The following is a 17310-nucleotide window of genomic DNA, read 5'->3' as shown; positions in this document are numbered from 1 at the left end:
TCCCTCCCTCCCTCCCACCATACGACAGAGCAGCTCCATTGCGTTTTGATACTGCTTGGCTGCAAAAGTGCAGGGCCAGGATTTCCTTGTTTTAAATAGGTGTTAAATTCTCTCTCAGATTCACAGGAATAAAGCATGACCCCCTAAGAAGTTGCATAATGACCCTGACTTACAGAACATCTTGGAACAATTCTTACATTGAAAAGTAAATTAATAACAACACACAAACTTTGCTAACCAAGTGTTAGAAAATGCCAGTTGTGATTCTTACCACATTCCAATTTTTAAAAAATAACTGTGTGTGGTTTTTCAAAAGATTTTAAAGGGTAGGAGGGATGTTTTAAAGGGAAAACTGCTTTCAGTTGAGAGCTAGCCTCAACGAGTTCTGCTTTGACTCAGCTTACTTAACAATATTATACCCCTCTGTTCATAATAATGAGCTGGTTTGTGCAAAGCAGCTCATTATTATGAATGTAAGGGCATGTTTGGACTAGTAAAGCAAATCATAAAAATTGCTGCCCATGTCACGTTTTTTCTTTGTCTATAAAAGATTTTCCTCAGGGTCAGAAACAATTATTGACCAGAGAAAAATCTCAAGTTCTACTTGGAAATTTTACCTGATGATTCTGGAAGGAAGTGAAGTTAGGAAACTAAAACTATGTGTGGTGAACACTATCTGCAAGGTCTTTTGTGTTAAGGAAATCACGACATCTGCCAATCTTTCAAATTCCAAAGGGTAAAGAATGAGGTCTGTTAGGCTGTCATCGAACATGACAGGCTTAATGTAAAGTTTATAACAGAAAAAGGGCAATCTTATTGTGGTTTATTCAGTTTTATGTTGCTTGTTCAGTAGAAAAGCTCATTTTTTTATCTAATTTATAGCATTTGAAATACCAAACAGATTTTTTACATATCTCCTGAGCTCGCAGCTCTTCTTGGCTACCCCTTAGTCATTCCTTTAGGGAGCAGTCTTAAATCCTGCCAATTTAGCATATATGTGAGACCAGACAATTGTTTTACTTGAGCATATTCTTCAGTTGTTATAGAGCTGTTTCTAACTCCAAACATTTTAGTTTAATTACTGCTTAGAATATTTGCTATATTTTTATCTAGGTTGCCTCTCACTTGAGCCCATTGGGCTGAAGAAAGAATTACTCCCCATGCTGTTCTGTAGCCTTTCTTGTTCAGATCTGTAATTGGCCCTGTGTTTTTGACTTTTTGCTAATAAGCAGCTTACTTGCTCTCCCACTAGACTCAACCCACCACTTTTGTTTCATGAATTTTACAAAGGATTTTAATAGATGCTTTAGGCTATGCAAAATGTTATATGAAGGAAAGCATTAATGCTCTAGCCTTGACACAAAGGATGTGTGAATGGCTGCTTATCATTACCGTCAGGTATCAGAATTTTCATTAGGAGTTCTGGAGGACAAAAGGGGAAAAAGCGTAGCTATATGAAAGAATATTAACCTATACTGTGCAACCAACCACAATTGCTTAGCATTTTACATTAACTCTCTTCAGACACTGGCTCTCATTATTTTTACACATACATAATAACCGCTTATTATAGCGGTACAGTTCACACTGATATATTGTAGATAAGGTTGTGTCAGCACTTCCATTATAAACCCTATTTTCAGAGGTTTAAAAGGCAGCTGTAAAAATTTACTCCAGACAGAAGATTGGTTTTCCAGGTTTCTGCCTCGAGCAATTTTTTTTTTAAACCAATTAAAAACAATTGGCTGTTTTTTAAGCTACAGAAGTAAACAAAACAAATTAAGAGGTTTAAAGCACTTTTTGCACTTCTGTAACTCACAAACCTTTCTTAAAAAAGAGAGAAAGAAATTTAGAAAACAATCTGTTAATGTTATACTCAGTAGTGCTGTTCTGCAAATGAAATATAGACTGGGCATTGCAAAAGAGAGTTGTATACCAGGACACTACAGCTTAAAATTGACTAGTGAGCGCAGTAGATGATTCTTAACAAAAGAATTTTTTTAGCTCTAGAATATAAGCCTGGTCCTTGCCATCACCAAACATAGATCTAATTTTCTGAAGCGCTCACTCCTCCAAGGACTGAAAAGAATTGTTTCCTAGTAGGCTTCTCCTTGGGCTCTTTGGGAAACCAAGGTGTGATTTTTAAGTCACATCCATGGCAGCAGCAGCCCCAGTCACTGTAGTGTCAGGATGTCTCCTCAAAGCTCTCCACTCCTGCAGGAAGAAATGATCAGGAAGTGGTAGAGGTTAAGAGAACTTCTAGAAATGGGTTGAGAGCCTTCCCATTTGTGTGTATGACCAAGCCTGGCACTGCATCTCCTCAGAGACAATGGAGGTCAACTCCCTTCCCGCTTTGCATTACACGGATACCTATGGAGGCAGCCCTACTGGTGAACTGCTCGGTGGGGAGAGGCTCACTCCTCAGTCTCCAGGTGATTTATGGCTTCAGCTACTATGTGACACACCGGCACTTTTCACCAGCTGTGTCATGAGGCCATGCAGCCCCTCATCCTGACACAAATTCCCTGAAAGCTCTTGAGCAGAGAAGGGATGTGCCTCAAGTTGAGTTTGAGGACTTGTTATACAGGAGTTGTGATACCGCCTCTCCTCGCATCTGGAAGGGGAAGGTGTGGCTGTCATTTGCAGTGCTCTTTCCTTTAGTTAATCCTGTGAATATTGTCCAGGTGCCAGCATGGTGGATGGAAGAGCAATGTTGGATTTTGCTCTGTAACTGTACCTGGCAGTGAGAAAGAAAAATAACAGCACACCCATGGTTATGGAGGTTACTTGGGAGGTACCCAAATTAGTCAGCTTGATGTCCCAACATTTCAGCCCATCTGTTCAAACAGGGATTTATCCACTACTGTGAATTGTGCCTTAGTATCTACTGGGTAATATTATGCGTTAATTTCTGCAAATAGATTTAGGTATGACATTTCTGACAGTTGTTCAGCTGAAATGGATTAATAATGCATTTTTATGATCCTCTTTTCACTTAAAAATATATTACAGTGCAATGTATTGAGATAGCCTCTAGTTTTAAAAGATATAGTTTAAATATATTTAAATAAAGTTGGCTCATTTGGGGTAGACATGGGCAAAAGAAGAAAAACACTCACTCAATGCATGTTCTTGAAGCCTTGTCACTAATTTGGAGGTATTTTCTGTCTTTCCCCTTAATTGATTTCACAAGGAAATGTCATGTGCTAGAAATGTGGCTGGGAAATGCCAGTGCTGTATCTTTTACCATAAGAGCAAAGGACCAAATCCTGAAGTTTTTCCTAGGTCTTGGGTCTGTTTGCAGTGTTTCAAGGTCCCCACCATAGAACCGAATAAAGTGTCTAGAACTTGGAAAAAAGTATAAAGGCACCTGGAACAATGGCAAGATTTTGGAAATTAAAGCATATCAATCGTGTTTTGAGGTGGCAGTTCATACAAATTGGAAAAATGTGTGACAAGCACAACAAGAATCCATGTTTGCTTGCTTATTTCTTTTTGCTCTATGATAGTGATGACAAACCAGAAATCAGTCTGTTAATGAAAGCAGCTTGGTATGATATTGAACTTCGGACCCTACCAGCTTCCCTTAGTTCCCCTCCTCACAAATAGACTGCCATTAAGTTCTGTACAGTCACCATATCTGTATCCTTGTAGTTGCCACGGTACCTGCCCACAGGGCAACACCAATCCAGAAAGTGGCTGTCATGGGGCACGTCTGCACTGTCTGTTCCAGCCCTGCAGCAGCTGATCCAGGCTGCCTTGCTCTGAGGTGGTCACACTGATGTGCTCCCGGTGTGTGGATGATTCACCTCCTGGTTCCAGAGAGAAAACCATTGCTGCCTGCCTTTCTGAATAGCAAGCTCAGATGAGGTGTGGAGTATCCATAATCACATCTGCCTTGCGAGGCAATAGCTGCACGAGCATGAAATGTAATAAGAAAGAAAACACAGTAAAGAAATGTGAAAAGGTAGCAAAGTTCATGCATCATAATGTAGCTTCTATCTAAACATGAATTTAAATTCAATTTTAAAATTGAAGTGGCCTTGTTTATGGAGGAGCTAATAGTATCTCTGTAAAGCTCATTAGGTATAAGCCATCTTATGTTTTAGATTTTACAAAAAAGAAGCAATTTGTGTTTGCAATCTTGTAGAAGAATTGCAAATTAAAAATTGAGACAAAGGAGCAAGCAGGTGTCATCTGGGCAAAATAATTCATGTTGTGTTCCAGTTCTCTGATCTTTCCTGAAAAAGCTGTTTGGTGTGTGCTTATTCAGCAGCTAATGAAGATAGGATATATCTCGTTAGCTTTTTGGGGCAATGCACCCAAGTGTACTGAAACTGCAAGAACCCAAAGAATGAGTGTGCAATCAGGAAGAACGGAAATGGAAAGAACAGTGTTTATTATAGTCTGGATACTTTCCATTTTATGTATGCTAAGGTATAGGTTACCCCACAGTATTTGGTGTTAATGATGCATCACCACATTTTTCTCCACTACATGGATCTGTTTCCATGAGATTTGTATACAAGGAGATAAAAATATAATGGCTGGGCTTATATAACATGTTACAATTATCTTGAAATAAATAACTAAAACCAGACTCTTTTTACAGAGAAATTTAGATATTAATGTAGGTAAGGAAGATCTGAGTATGAATTTTGTCCAGCTTTCCATATGTGCTGTCTTTGATCACAGGAGGGACTCCTAGTAAATTGTTCTTCCCTTCAATTCTCCATAAGCCTACAGAGGCAATATTAAAGATAGGTATTTCTATTTGCAATCTAAGCAGAGAGGGTAAAACTAGTCTTTGTGTCAGCCTAGTTGGTTGAGATCAACTACAGGCAGAATACAGATGATTTACCCTGATGAGCCATGGTTAGAATGGAGCCACTGGATTTGTCCCTTGGGAGGTGTAACAGCAATGGAACAAGCTCAAGCAAACTATGTCCCTCAAAAGTGAAGACACAGCCAAGACTGTGAGTTTATTTCTGATCCTAAATAGCATAACTTTTGGTGTGGTTTTTGTTTTCTTTCTGCTTAGTTCTAGTTTATTCTCTAAAAGTAGGAGAAACATATGTGTCAACTGTGGAATATGAAACACAAGGCAGGTTCTATAAAGCGTTGGTATAATGCACACCACTTTAAATAATTGTAAACTATTCACAGAACTGCATAGTCTGTAACCTTTTGAGAGTAGAACTAAAGAAGCATTGAAAGAGCAGGGTGTTGAGTACATTTAAAATATGTGGAGAAAACTGTATAAACTCTCCAACACCTTTGACTAAAGGTAGATATGAATAACTAAAATGCCTCTAAACACAGAGGCATGATTCAAAAAAATAATGCTATTAACTTGGAGACCAGTGAAAATTTATTTTCTCCCCTTATAAATTAGTAAAATGTTCTGTAAAACACTTTGACAGTGTTGTCTACAAAAGACAAACCAGGCTAAAAGCGGAGTTGGAGACGAGAACAAAACTTTCCTAGTTGGCTACAACATTGTTTAACTTGAGCATAGGGATCCACCTTAAGAAAGGTCCAAGGAGTGAGATGGAAACCAAATACAGTCAAAGGAAGTTGGGGATGTGGGTGTCAGGTTGTCAGTAATCTGACAGCTATGGTAACTACCCTCTAATCCAGCAGCTCCAGCCACGCTCTCGGCTGACACCGCAAGGACTGACTGACAGCTGAAGAGCGGGCACTTTTTACAGGCAAAAGTGACATCCAGTCTATTAAGGCTGACAAGCACAAAGCAGAGATTTGCCCTGAATGGTTTGGTACTGAAGCCTAGTAAAGGGGTTATTTGAAAGGTCTTAGAGAAAGTGTCAGACTCAAGCTCAGATGATAACAATATTGTAATGATAGCACTGGACAATGAAGTGCTATGATTGCCCATACAGGCCAGGAAGATTGCATGTGGATATTGAGCTCCAGAAGCCAGTTTACAGTGGCAGATTCTCAAAGCAAACATGCAACAGCTGTAAACCCACTCTGCCAGAAACTTAAATACATATTTTTTTTCAGTGGATAATAATCTACTCATGCCTTTGTTACTTTTGCTCTGGTGTCTAAGGAAAAAGCTAGCAGAAGGGCAATTAGTGCACACCCCCCTAAAGATAGAAATAATGAAAGTGCCACACTCAGCATCTTGCAGGTTAAATTAAGGATGTTCTCAATATTGAAAAAATACATTAATAATTGAAATAGCTGCATCCCAGTCCAAATGTTAAGTAATGGAGAAATCTGGGTGTGATACTCTACTGTAGACTCATACATAGACGTGCTGGAAAAAAAGGGGCTAATAAGGAAATATGAAAAGGTTTAGCGTTGTGTAGCAGTTAAGCAGTTGACTGATATTGTGAAGCTCCGGGTGTTACAAATGGGGTCCTTTGTTATAGCAGGATCTGAATCTGCTATGGACAAGCACTTTTTAATATTTCTTGTAATGTTCCTGAGATGTTCCTTTTTCAGCAAAGCTCTTAAATTTTTTTCTGCTCTGTTTTTCTTGGTTTTCATATAAAATACAATATTTAATCAAATTTTGAAATGAATTTTTTGGTTTTTTGTTTACACAGAAGCTTAATTCTATAGGCAGCTAGCTCTTCATTTCCACTGTCCCTAGTACTATCCTTCAGATCCCTCATTTGGCACCCATGCTTAGTGGGTGCTAGAAACCACATGTATTAGCTGACTTTTCAAGTAGAAACAGCACCATTCTACAGTTTAAGCCACCTTGTACCATCTACTAATTCTTCAAAAATCTGTATAATTATTTTCCCAATATCAAAGTGATCCTGCAGTTAGGTTTTCTTTTGTGGTTTTTTTTGTTTCTTTTAGTTATATGTCTTTCCCCCCTCCCCCTCTTTTCTTCCAGATAGTTTCAGGAAATCACCTCTCCTTTCCATTAGATTACTTTATGTAGCTCTGGTCTGTGAATGGAATCTAGTCGAATAGAGATAAGACTCAATTTTATGTCTCTTCTGCTTGTTGACTGCATTTTCTGGGGAATAGAGGTTTATAAGAAAAATTAATCAGATCAGGTTTAAAAGCAACTCAGATTCTAATTGCCAAGGAAAAAGAATGGCCAAATAATGGCCACTGACAGAAGAATGAAGAGTTCACAGGAAAAAGCTGCTAAAACGTGCACATGATTTCATAGCCAGTAGGTGAATAGTCAAGGCTGGAGTAATTTTCATCCGTTGCTACCCATTGTCCAATTATTGCCTTTAAACAGAATTTTTTGTGAAGATGGAAGACCAGTGGTGGAAGCACTTCTGTTTGAAGACAGAGGCATAGTTGCAGGCTTTGCTCCAGGTATGTGGAAGAGCTTGTGCCTGTAGATGGCTGTGAGTATGGCCAGTCCTGCCCAGCCCAGGGTGCTGTGGACCTCATGGATAGATGTGTTACATGGGCTGGCTTAATGAGACCTGTAGATTCTGGAGGAGTTTTTGGGTGTCATTGTGAACTGACAACATGGTGACTTCTTTGTTGAAGTCCTTTATGCTGCCGTGAAATTTCTAAAAAGTTCTGCTCTGACCTGAACAAATAATTGTTTTCATTCCTCCATGTGTTTTGGATTTCTTGAACATTTATATGATGTAGGTTCCAATTTTTTGAGCTGGTGAGGCCAATGAGTAGAACTAAATATGTGACTGAAAGTATTCTGTGTGAAGGTCAAACCTCACTGTTTTCAAAAACAGTCAACAGGAAGTAAGTGAAAATTATATGAATATATTAAATGTAGTTAATAATCCTATAAAATATACAGCATACAGCATACTTCCACATTTGTTCCATTATATATGTGTGTGTATATATAGATATATGCTGTGTTTTTCAGTGTGATGGTTTGGTTAATTTGGGGTGGGAGTGGGTTAATGTTTTTGTGTGTGTGTGTTTGTGTTTGGGTTTTTCTTTTTCCTTTTTTAAAGTGGTAAGCTAGGATTTGTTTTTATTTCCTTGCAGCTTAGTGTTTTATTTCAACAACTATTTAATGTGATTTTTTTCAGCACACTAGATTTTACTTAAGGCAAACAAACCTGCTTACGGATCTCTATGTTTCTAGAAGCGTAACACAAATACATAACTTTTGGCAAGGGTTCAGTAGAAAGAATTACCTGAAACTTGATGCCAATGTATTTGTGTATTTGCTGTTCTAAACTAAAAACCTGATCACTAACTCTGTTGTAGCCATCTGTCATTTACAAAATGACACATCCAATTTAAAACCACTAGGAAACAAAATGTTTAATCAGAATTTTAGGGATACTTGCTAACCATGAATCTTGAAGGCCTAACTACTTAGCTATTACTGTGCAATTTATCTGACAAGGGGTGTCATCTATTGCAGATGATGTACAAGTGCAAGTCAGCATCACCTTGAGCAGGTTACTTTATTTGTCCTTTGCCCCAATTTTCCAGTCTGTGGAATGGGAAATAGAGATTTTCCCATTTATAGGAAAGGGATTGACAGGAGAGAAGGTTCAAGTGTGTTTCTTACATATCAGTCTTGCACAAAGTTTTTACTACATGTGTCTGCCCAAGGTATTAGAAAATACTGTAGATTTTTGGATATTAGCATGAAGCTCTGTGGTGGAATTACGTGACCAGAGGGCTTGATAGGACAGGAAGCCTGTCTTAGTTGTGTGTTTCTAGAACATAACTAAAAGATATGAACACAGAGCATTGAAATGCAACGTTTAGTGATGAAAATCTGCACAAAAGTTTTATACAGAGGCTGACTCCTCCTGGGTCATCAAACTCGGTCCCTTTGTATATTAAACCTTAGACTTTTTTTACTCACGTTGTGCTTGGTTTGTACTGCTTTGTAATACAAGCACCTTAAGTTCTTAAGTTACAGAGTTACCCTGCATAAGTATACAAAGCAAAATAAAGCCCCTCTTCTGAGGAGCTCAGCTTTAACAGATGAGACAGATGGAGATGTGAAATTATTCACCCAGGATCACCCCAGAAACAGGAGGTCATAAGGTCTTTGAACTCCAGGAAGACTTAGGGTATTAGGCTGCCCTGGCTCCTTTAGGCTCCTCTTTGGAGTGATGTTCTCCTTAAGGCGTTGTCCTGTTTATCTTCTTTCTCTTCTCCAAATAGAAATTTAAATGTGTTGCAGAAATAAAATTTTAAATATAAGTTATATTGGGAGATAGAAATGCCCAATGATAAAAACAGAAGCAGTATTTCCTGGGTGTGTTTCAGAAGATGGAGCTCTGACAATGATGTAAGCTGTTTAAACCAGTCATAGAGCCAAGAGAAATAGAAATATTTATTAGCTTATTTGCTTTATTATACTTTATTATATGCCATTAACAGTTATTTTTAAAATACGGTAGGTGAATTCATTTTCCATACAGTAGTTGTGAAAAGCATTGCAGATCTAAATGAAAAAAAGTAGAGAGAATGACCTCTGAAGACCTGAAAAGAGAAAAACTGGATAATAAATGTTCAATCAGTCTGAGGTATTTTGTAAATCAGACAACTTTTATTTGGTTATACTATTGTTTAACAGCCGGTTTAAATTGGGACCAGCATCCTGATTCTGGACAACATGGCTTTTATTGGAAGTCCCTGCCACTTTTAAACATCTTTAATACATTTTAAAAATAGAACTGTAAAAACCAGTAACCAGACTTCAAAGCAAAGACATGTTGTGCCAGAATTACGAAGCTGGTGCCGATTTTCACTGGTTGTAAAGCCTTGGGAGCGCCCTGCGGTCTGTCCCATGGTGACAAACACCAGGAGCGCAGGCGGCTGGCACGGGAGACCCGCGGAGGGAGGGAGGGTGGCATGCTGGCCACTGGGGCACTGTGGGACCTCAGACCCCTGTCCTCCAGCCTCAGTTGTCCATTTGTGCCACTGCAGCATGCTCTGGCCTTCAGGAGGGGATCAGGGGCTTGGAGCATAGGAAAGCAGCATATTAATGGTCAGCTAGAATGGCGAGGGTCTTTTGGGTTGCTTTTTGGTGGTACTTAACAGCAAATAGGGGAAACCGAGAGCCACCTGCCTGTACTGCCCTGTGTAAGGGCTGTCATGTCAGAGTATGTTCATTTTACACCAACCATTTGAAAAGAGATTTCTAACATGGTTGCATACTGCTCCAGGAGTGGGTGGGTAGTGATTTAACAATTACCTATATGATGGCGCTGGGAGAAACAGCCAAGAGGGGAAAAAGAAAATGCTTTGATTCTTTTTAATTTTTATGTCTTTATTTACTATGTGACACTTTTAGAATGCAAAGGTGAAGGTAGAGGCTCTGCTGACTAAACTGGCCATGCTCAACTCAGGCTCCACCAGCTTGAGCCAAAGACTGCCCTGGTGTCATTTAGTTGGTGTTTGTGAAGGATTAGACTTGGATGTTTCTCAAACAATTACTGGAAGAGTGCTATGGTGCTTCAGCCACCCTGTTTTGCTTGACTTACAGGCAGGTCCCATTAAAGTAGCATTATTAATCAGTGTCTTTGCTTAGGAGTTGCTACTGTGGCTACAGCCCTCTCCCAAGAAATGTACCACATCAAAGCAAATCCCTTCCTCTGTAGCTTCCTGCAATGAGTATTTCAGAACTACTAGAGTGCTGTCTTGTAGGAAGGTATTGTCACAACATAGCTCAAGAAATCAGTTTGAGATGAGTAGGCTATGAGAAGTGGTTTATTGCCATCTTCAAATAGGCGAAGATGTGAAAGGGATCTCTCCAGTGACATATCTGCAGAGAATGTTCACCTGGGAATAGGCTAATTGAACACTTGATGCCACTGCAAACCTACCTATGCATAACTAAAATGAGCACATATTTGACAACTGCACTGCATTTTAAAAGAAATTTTAAAATGCAGTGATTATAGAGCCCCAGGGCCTGATTTATATACATATCTGCTCAACACATATGATTTTATTTATGAAAGATAGGTTCTGTATCAATATTTTTGAAAATTAGGACCCAAAGATGTGTTTCATTAAAAATTTAGGGGAAGACCTTTTGGCAGAAAGTGGATTCAAGACCGTGTTAGGATTTTCTCTGGCTGTAGCTTTGGCATGAGATCTTTCTGATTTTACTGTTAAAGAGAAATAAAGCTTTTGTTATGTATTAGAATCTTATTTTTAAATCCATAGGTGTTTGGCATCCTCTGCAGAAAAAAAAAAACTGTGGGTAAGTGATCCCTGACATAACTGAGCTATTTGATATTTACATGTGACCATCATTATGATTTCAGATCCTCTCACAAAACTTAAATAAGGTGTCTGAATAGCCTACAGAGGGCTCTTACAGGTCTTTCTTTCTTTACTTGCCATGTCTAAAGGAAGTCAGGATTGGTTACAGCTGAATTTCTTCTAATTTTTCATTTCCCAGCAGTGCTGTATTCATCTAAGGTTTCTCCATCTTAACAGTTTTAGAGTTTAGTTAACTCTGATGCTGCTACTGTAATTCTGGAGAGCAGGTTACCAACAGTGCCCAAGAGAGCTGGTCTTCTCCAGATCTACTGTGTGATGTTCTCCACAAGGAAAGAGGACCCAAATTTCCCCACGCAAGGGAATTTTGTTACTGATGGTGCTGACCACACACGCAGCCCTGTCCCTTCCAGGCTCTCCAGCGTACAGCCTGAGCTGAGTACTGCTGCCACACACAGTCTGCCTAAATCTTGGCGGGGTTAAACATTCTTGGAAGAGATTGCTGACTGCACACTTAGCAAAGGAGCTTTTTTGGGGAGGCGGGTGAACCTCACCAGGTTCCCTGCTGGTGTTCTTCACTCCCAGACTGAATTACTCCCTCTATGGAACTACTCTGGAAAGCAGTGTTGAACCTCCAGCTAATACAAGCAATCACTGTCTGCCTGCTGAGCAGATTTTCCTACCGGGATTGTGAGCAAGAGCGTGATGCCCTCAGATAGGACTTCCAGTGGGGAACAAAGCACCATTGCTAGGTTTCCACATTCAAGAACAGGGCTCCTCCACACTGTGCAGGGCTCTGGTCAAGCTGGTGGCTGTGTGCCAGGGAGGAAACTCCCTGTGGCAGAAGTCTCAGTTGCCAGTGTAGGAGCTGAGGTACTGGGGGTGCAGACCCTACCTGAGTGGTGAGGCAAGGTAGTCAAACCTCCTTGTGGGGGTTTGGCTGCCATCCTGGATGTAAAAAGCTTGTTGTTTAGGTAGGATTTGTATAAAGAATAATAAAAATATCGAGAAAGGGCAGATAGGAGGTTGTGTGTCATAGTTTTGAATTTCTCTTTTTTTGAGTAACAAATGCTGATTTCTTTCATCACATGTTCCTTACAACCCCACTTTATCTAGCTATTGGATTTCTTGTAGGCATCACAGCATGAGCACAGAATTGGAAACATAGTGAGGACCTCAAGAGAGTGCCTAATCTGACCTTTTGGATGGAGACTAAATCAAGATGCTTGATTGCCTGGCTTGCCCTTCAGAGTGATGCCAGTGCATAGATAGTGTTTCCTGGACTGCCTTACACACCTGTGGATATGCACGTTAAGGCTCTCTATCGGTTACAAGAAAAGTGTAAAGGGCAGCGGGCTGAACAAGGCACCTGGGAAGGTCTCTGGAGTTGATGATTTCACTGGCATCCATTAATAAGTTGGGGCTAAAACCTCTAGTTTGAGAAGAAGCCAGCTGAGAATTTTACAGCTGTAGACAAATACCTAAAAGGATTCGGTTCATTAAGCATTAGCAAGAAATCACATAGGAGTGCCTGAATATATTTTAAAAACAAATAAAGTGTAAGTTAAATACACAGAAGGCTTTTCTCTCAGAGAATAAATAAAAATTTTCTCATCTTTTGCTAAAGGTCCGCAAGCAGGAGCTTTAATGGAGTTTAGAAAAAGCGTACAAATAAATGTGTGTGACCATTTCTTTCACAACCATTTAATTTCTGACAGGATTCATTGGCTTACAAAACTCAGGAGAGAAATTAATGTTTTCCTGGGATCTATGGGTCATCTCAACTTTTTTCTCAGTGCTCCTGAGACTCTACTACCCGTATTTCTGTTTTGTGAATAAAGTGGTTAAGTAACAAGTGATAGGCTTGAGATCATTCCAGCCAGTAAGTATTCAGACTTGAAGTGGAACTGGGAATGATGGGTCTTGGTCTCCTCAGTTTGTTGCCTCTGCCTTTTCTTCCTATAACGCTCTGTACTATAAACTTAAATTATTACTGCATGGCAGGAATCTTACCTTCATTAAACTGAGGGAGGTGTTAAAATTCTCCTCTGATCAACATCAGAGGAAAATACCTGTTTGAGGAAGGAATAGAATATCTGTATGAATTGTGATTATACTAGAACCATTAGAGCATTGAACTGACTTATTCTTTTATATGTAGTATCTGATATTGGGATGCTTGTTGTCTGGCAGACTTAGAGGTTGCCCTTTTGAGCTGAAGTTCTAGATTGGTTTGACACCATGCAAAATTAAAAGGCAGCGAGTCTGTGTATGATACAAATGCTTGAACACTTTTACAGCTGTCCATTTGACAAGTTTGGGGAAAATAAGCAAATAACGCTTAGCACACTCATTCACAGTGCTACACATTAAAAAAAAATTTAAAATGTGCAAACTTAGTTAATTGTAAGAAACCCAAAGAAAATACCACCACCAACAAAGCACGAAAAAAAAGCACCTCCCTGCAATGCTGTAGTCAATGGAATTAATGAAGTTCTGCAACTGCATTTTAATGCTTCCTTTGTAAAGAGAGAATCCCCTACATTTCTTTGACTTAATTCAGACTATATTTCTTCTATGCTCAGAATAAGAAAGCACTACAGTTTGTGTCAGTAAGTGCTACTTACTTATACATTGGATTTAATTATATATGAAGATAACCCTTCTGGCTTTAACATGCAGTCTTAGAGGTTGATACAATTTTGTCTATAGAATAGAATATTGCCAGTAAAAACTCAGTCAAAAGACTTAGTCTTGGAATGAATATAAAAGTTATGCTCCTTCTACAGACAAGCATATGAATACATATGAATGATTTATCTCAGCATCTTGGTTTCTTTCTTTTATTAAAAGTTACAGCCCTCTGTATTATACTTTGTTTCAGCAACATTTTCTGGAATGCTGCCTAGCACTGTTTTTCTTACAGTAGGTAGAAATTAAAAGAATATAAAAATGCCAAAACTAAGTAGTATTGATTATTCTCTTTCCAGTGATATAATCCTTCCAAACCCAAACTTTTAATTCCCAGCCTCCTTAACCTGTCGGGCTAAGTAGTCTAACTAGGCTTCACTTTTATGTGTTAAAAATGAGCTGGAAATTACTAATAAACAATTTTCTCTCATTTAAACTGTGAGAAACCTCTAACTTAGGGAAACTTTGCTTTTCCTTAGAAGATATCTTGACTTGGAGAAGAAAGTGTTTTCATTGCATTTAAGAGGCTCAGATATGATGAAGTTCCTTATGTGACACATGAACTTGGGAATGATCCTAGCTCTAGATTTTAGATACCTGTGATTCCCTAGGAAAAGTCAATGAATGTCCTGAACATGTAAATAGAGTTGGCTGCTGTGGCCTAAATATTGTTAAAAATCAATAATGATGGTGAACTGCTCAAAACTGCAGCATCCCCTGCAAGGGTCATGCACAAAGGCCTTTGTGAAAATACTGCTGTAAACTGAGGGTGACAAGAGAGGAGAGGGAGCTGTGTGAGATAGCAGGATCTAGCCCAGCCCATGCTGATGCAGGTGGCTCCAAACTGCTTTTGTTAAGCTGCCCTTGATACTGTTCAAGATTGTGCCAAGCACTGTGTATACAGCAGCTTTGAGCTCAGCGATTGGGAAGCATTTTTAAGTTGTCACAAGAAAATGAGTCAAAGCAGAAGCAATATTAATAACACCATTGTTATTCCTTTATTGTGGTATTTATCCCCACACTTAACATCTCATTTTACTATCAGATGCTCATACCAGTGAGAAGACAGTCTTTAGAACAGTTTATCAATCCTTTATCTAGAACAAGCTTATCAATCAAACCTTGTTGGTTTGGACTGTAATGGAAAGGCTTATCCTACCCTTTGTTCTCTGGTTTTCTCCTTTTTCTGCTTACACTAGAAACTTACTAGGGTTGATGGCTGTATCTGTCTAGTTGGACAAAGCACAACACAATTGATAAGAAAAAAAGCACGAAAACGAGACCTGAAACAGAGTATTGACAGGATATAGTCTTTAGTAGGAGTTACCCTATGGGGGTAAATCAAGGAAATAAATCAATGGGGAAAAAGAAAATGTAAATAAATGTATAAAACCGGGGAGATTTGTTACTAGAGTATCTGAAACCATAGAGTGACACCCTCCTAGTTTCTACTTTGGTCTGAATTTTCTTACATGACTTTAGAGAAGGAAAGAATACTTTAAATAAATTGCTGTTATCAGTGTGAAAAACAATTGGTTTTGCTTTTGTTTTGGAGCCTGCTTGGTGAATTTCCTTGAAATCAGTGAGGTTTGTGTAGGTCACTAATCTCAGATAATTAGTTCTGGAGGCAAGCCAGCTAAAGGGAAGCTCATCTTTCTCTTAAAGTAAGTGAGCAGTGCAGCATGACAAGGGAGAGAAAGGTCTGGTGATTTGTGCCCTAATGCTTATTTCTAAGAATTGAATTTTGGATGTGTTACGTGAGAAAAGAATACGAGTCAGAACTTGGAATGCAAAGAACGTATGTATTGGGTCTTGCCACTATAGTGGGCTACTGACATTGTCCATAAATTTGGATTGGGTTGAATAAGGGTATAAGAGGAAAGTAGGGTACAAGCTTGAGAAAAGCATAGGAAGACTTTCAGTTTAACTACGTCCAAAATTTAGATACTTAACTGTATAATAGCAGAAAAAAAGCAGCAATGCTTCATTTTCCAGGGTCTGCTGTAGCAATAATAACCTGTATGGAATGGCTCCCATGCTCCTTCTACTTCTGCTCTTGTCTGCAAGTCATTCTTGCAATAGGCAGGTAAGGATGAGTCAAGTATTCCTCCACATTTTTCTTAGCAGAAATAGATCCTGATACGTTTAAAAATCTGAAGGAAGAGCAGTTCTGCGTGTATTTAGTATTGGCTTTCATTGCAAAACAGGATATACTTCTGCCAATTTACAGTGGCAAAACTGGTGGTGTCACAGATCAAAGGACACCATCTGCTCAGTGCAGAGGGGAAAAGGAGGCAGCAGCAGGGTGATGGTTGAAGGGTGAAAATATGAACTCTTAGAGCCAAACCAAAAAACACTTGTCTGAGTGAAGTTTTCAGGACTGGGCCCTTTGGGAAATGCATGCTGATGAATGCTCTCTCTTACACTTGGTTGTAGAGCAAGATCAAGCCTTGTGCTACAGCTTTAATTTGATCTATGGTGGGTGTACACCAGGAGCCTCTGTCCTACTAAAGCATCTGTGATTTTGAGTTTCTGAGTTTGTTTTGACTCTCTTTTCAGAATTACTGTACATCCTTAAATGCCATTAATTTTGGATTGTTTCATACCTATTAAAATCTAAGAATCTCTCAGGAGACTCCAGGTATATTGCTAGAAAGTGTGTTTCCAAAACAAAACAGATTTTTTTTTTTTAAAAGACTGACTGCTGAGAGAATATGTGTGGTTTTTGAAGTAGAAGTTTTGTAGAAAGCCAGTTCACAAATGAAATTGTCATCAGATACAGTGGATCAAGAAAACATTTATAAAGCCTTCTATTGCTGAGCCAGGAAAGCCTGTTGTTAGTGACAAACATTAGTGATAGGCTCATATGACAGCTCTATCTCAAAGTTATTTACTTACTTTTTGTATGATAGGTACATTTCAGCTGATGGAGGCTAAAGTTTTTGTTAATATTAGGGATGACATAATATCTGCTGTACCAATCATATGTTTTTCTGTCATGGAATTTTAAAATATGTTAATTAATATCTTGGCAGAAAATGCAGTATGGCAGAGGTTAGTTCCTATGCAAACCTAAAAAATAAGCTACAGCAACAATGGGTTCTGGTAGAATATAATGAAAGACTGCTTGCCTAAGTAGGCAGGTGAAGCAGCATTTGATGCATCTCTGCTGTAGAGCTCAGAGTGTTGTATCAAACACACAAAGACATGCTGGACTTTAAGTCACTATTTTCTTATTGCAGAAGAGTGTACTCCATGTGCAGAGCTATGTGTTTGCTCTCACAATTGTGGTTTTCTCGCTTCCAGTCGTCCTGTTTGTAGTAGCAATTGCTTCTTGGTAGCCTGCTGGTGACCTGGGATAATCACCTTTGTTAGTTAATTACTTCGGGGAGCAAACATGGGATCAGATAATTTGTGAGTGATTAGTGGGTCTGGAAATGC

The sequence above is a fragment of the Corvus cornix genome, chromosome 7 (assembly GCF_000738735.6).
Source record: "Corvus cornix cornix isolate S_Up_H32 chromosome 7, ASM73873v5, whole genome shotgun sequence".
Lineage (NCBI taxonomy): Eukaryota > Metazoa > Chordata > Aves > Passeriformes > Corvidae > Corvus > Corvus cornix.
Note: the sequence above shows the minus strand (reverse complement) of the source record.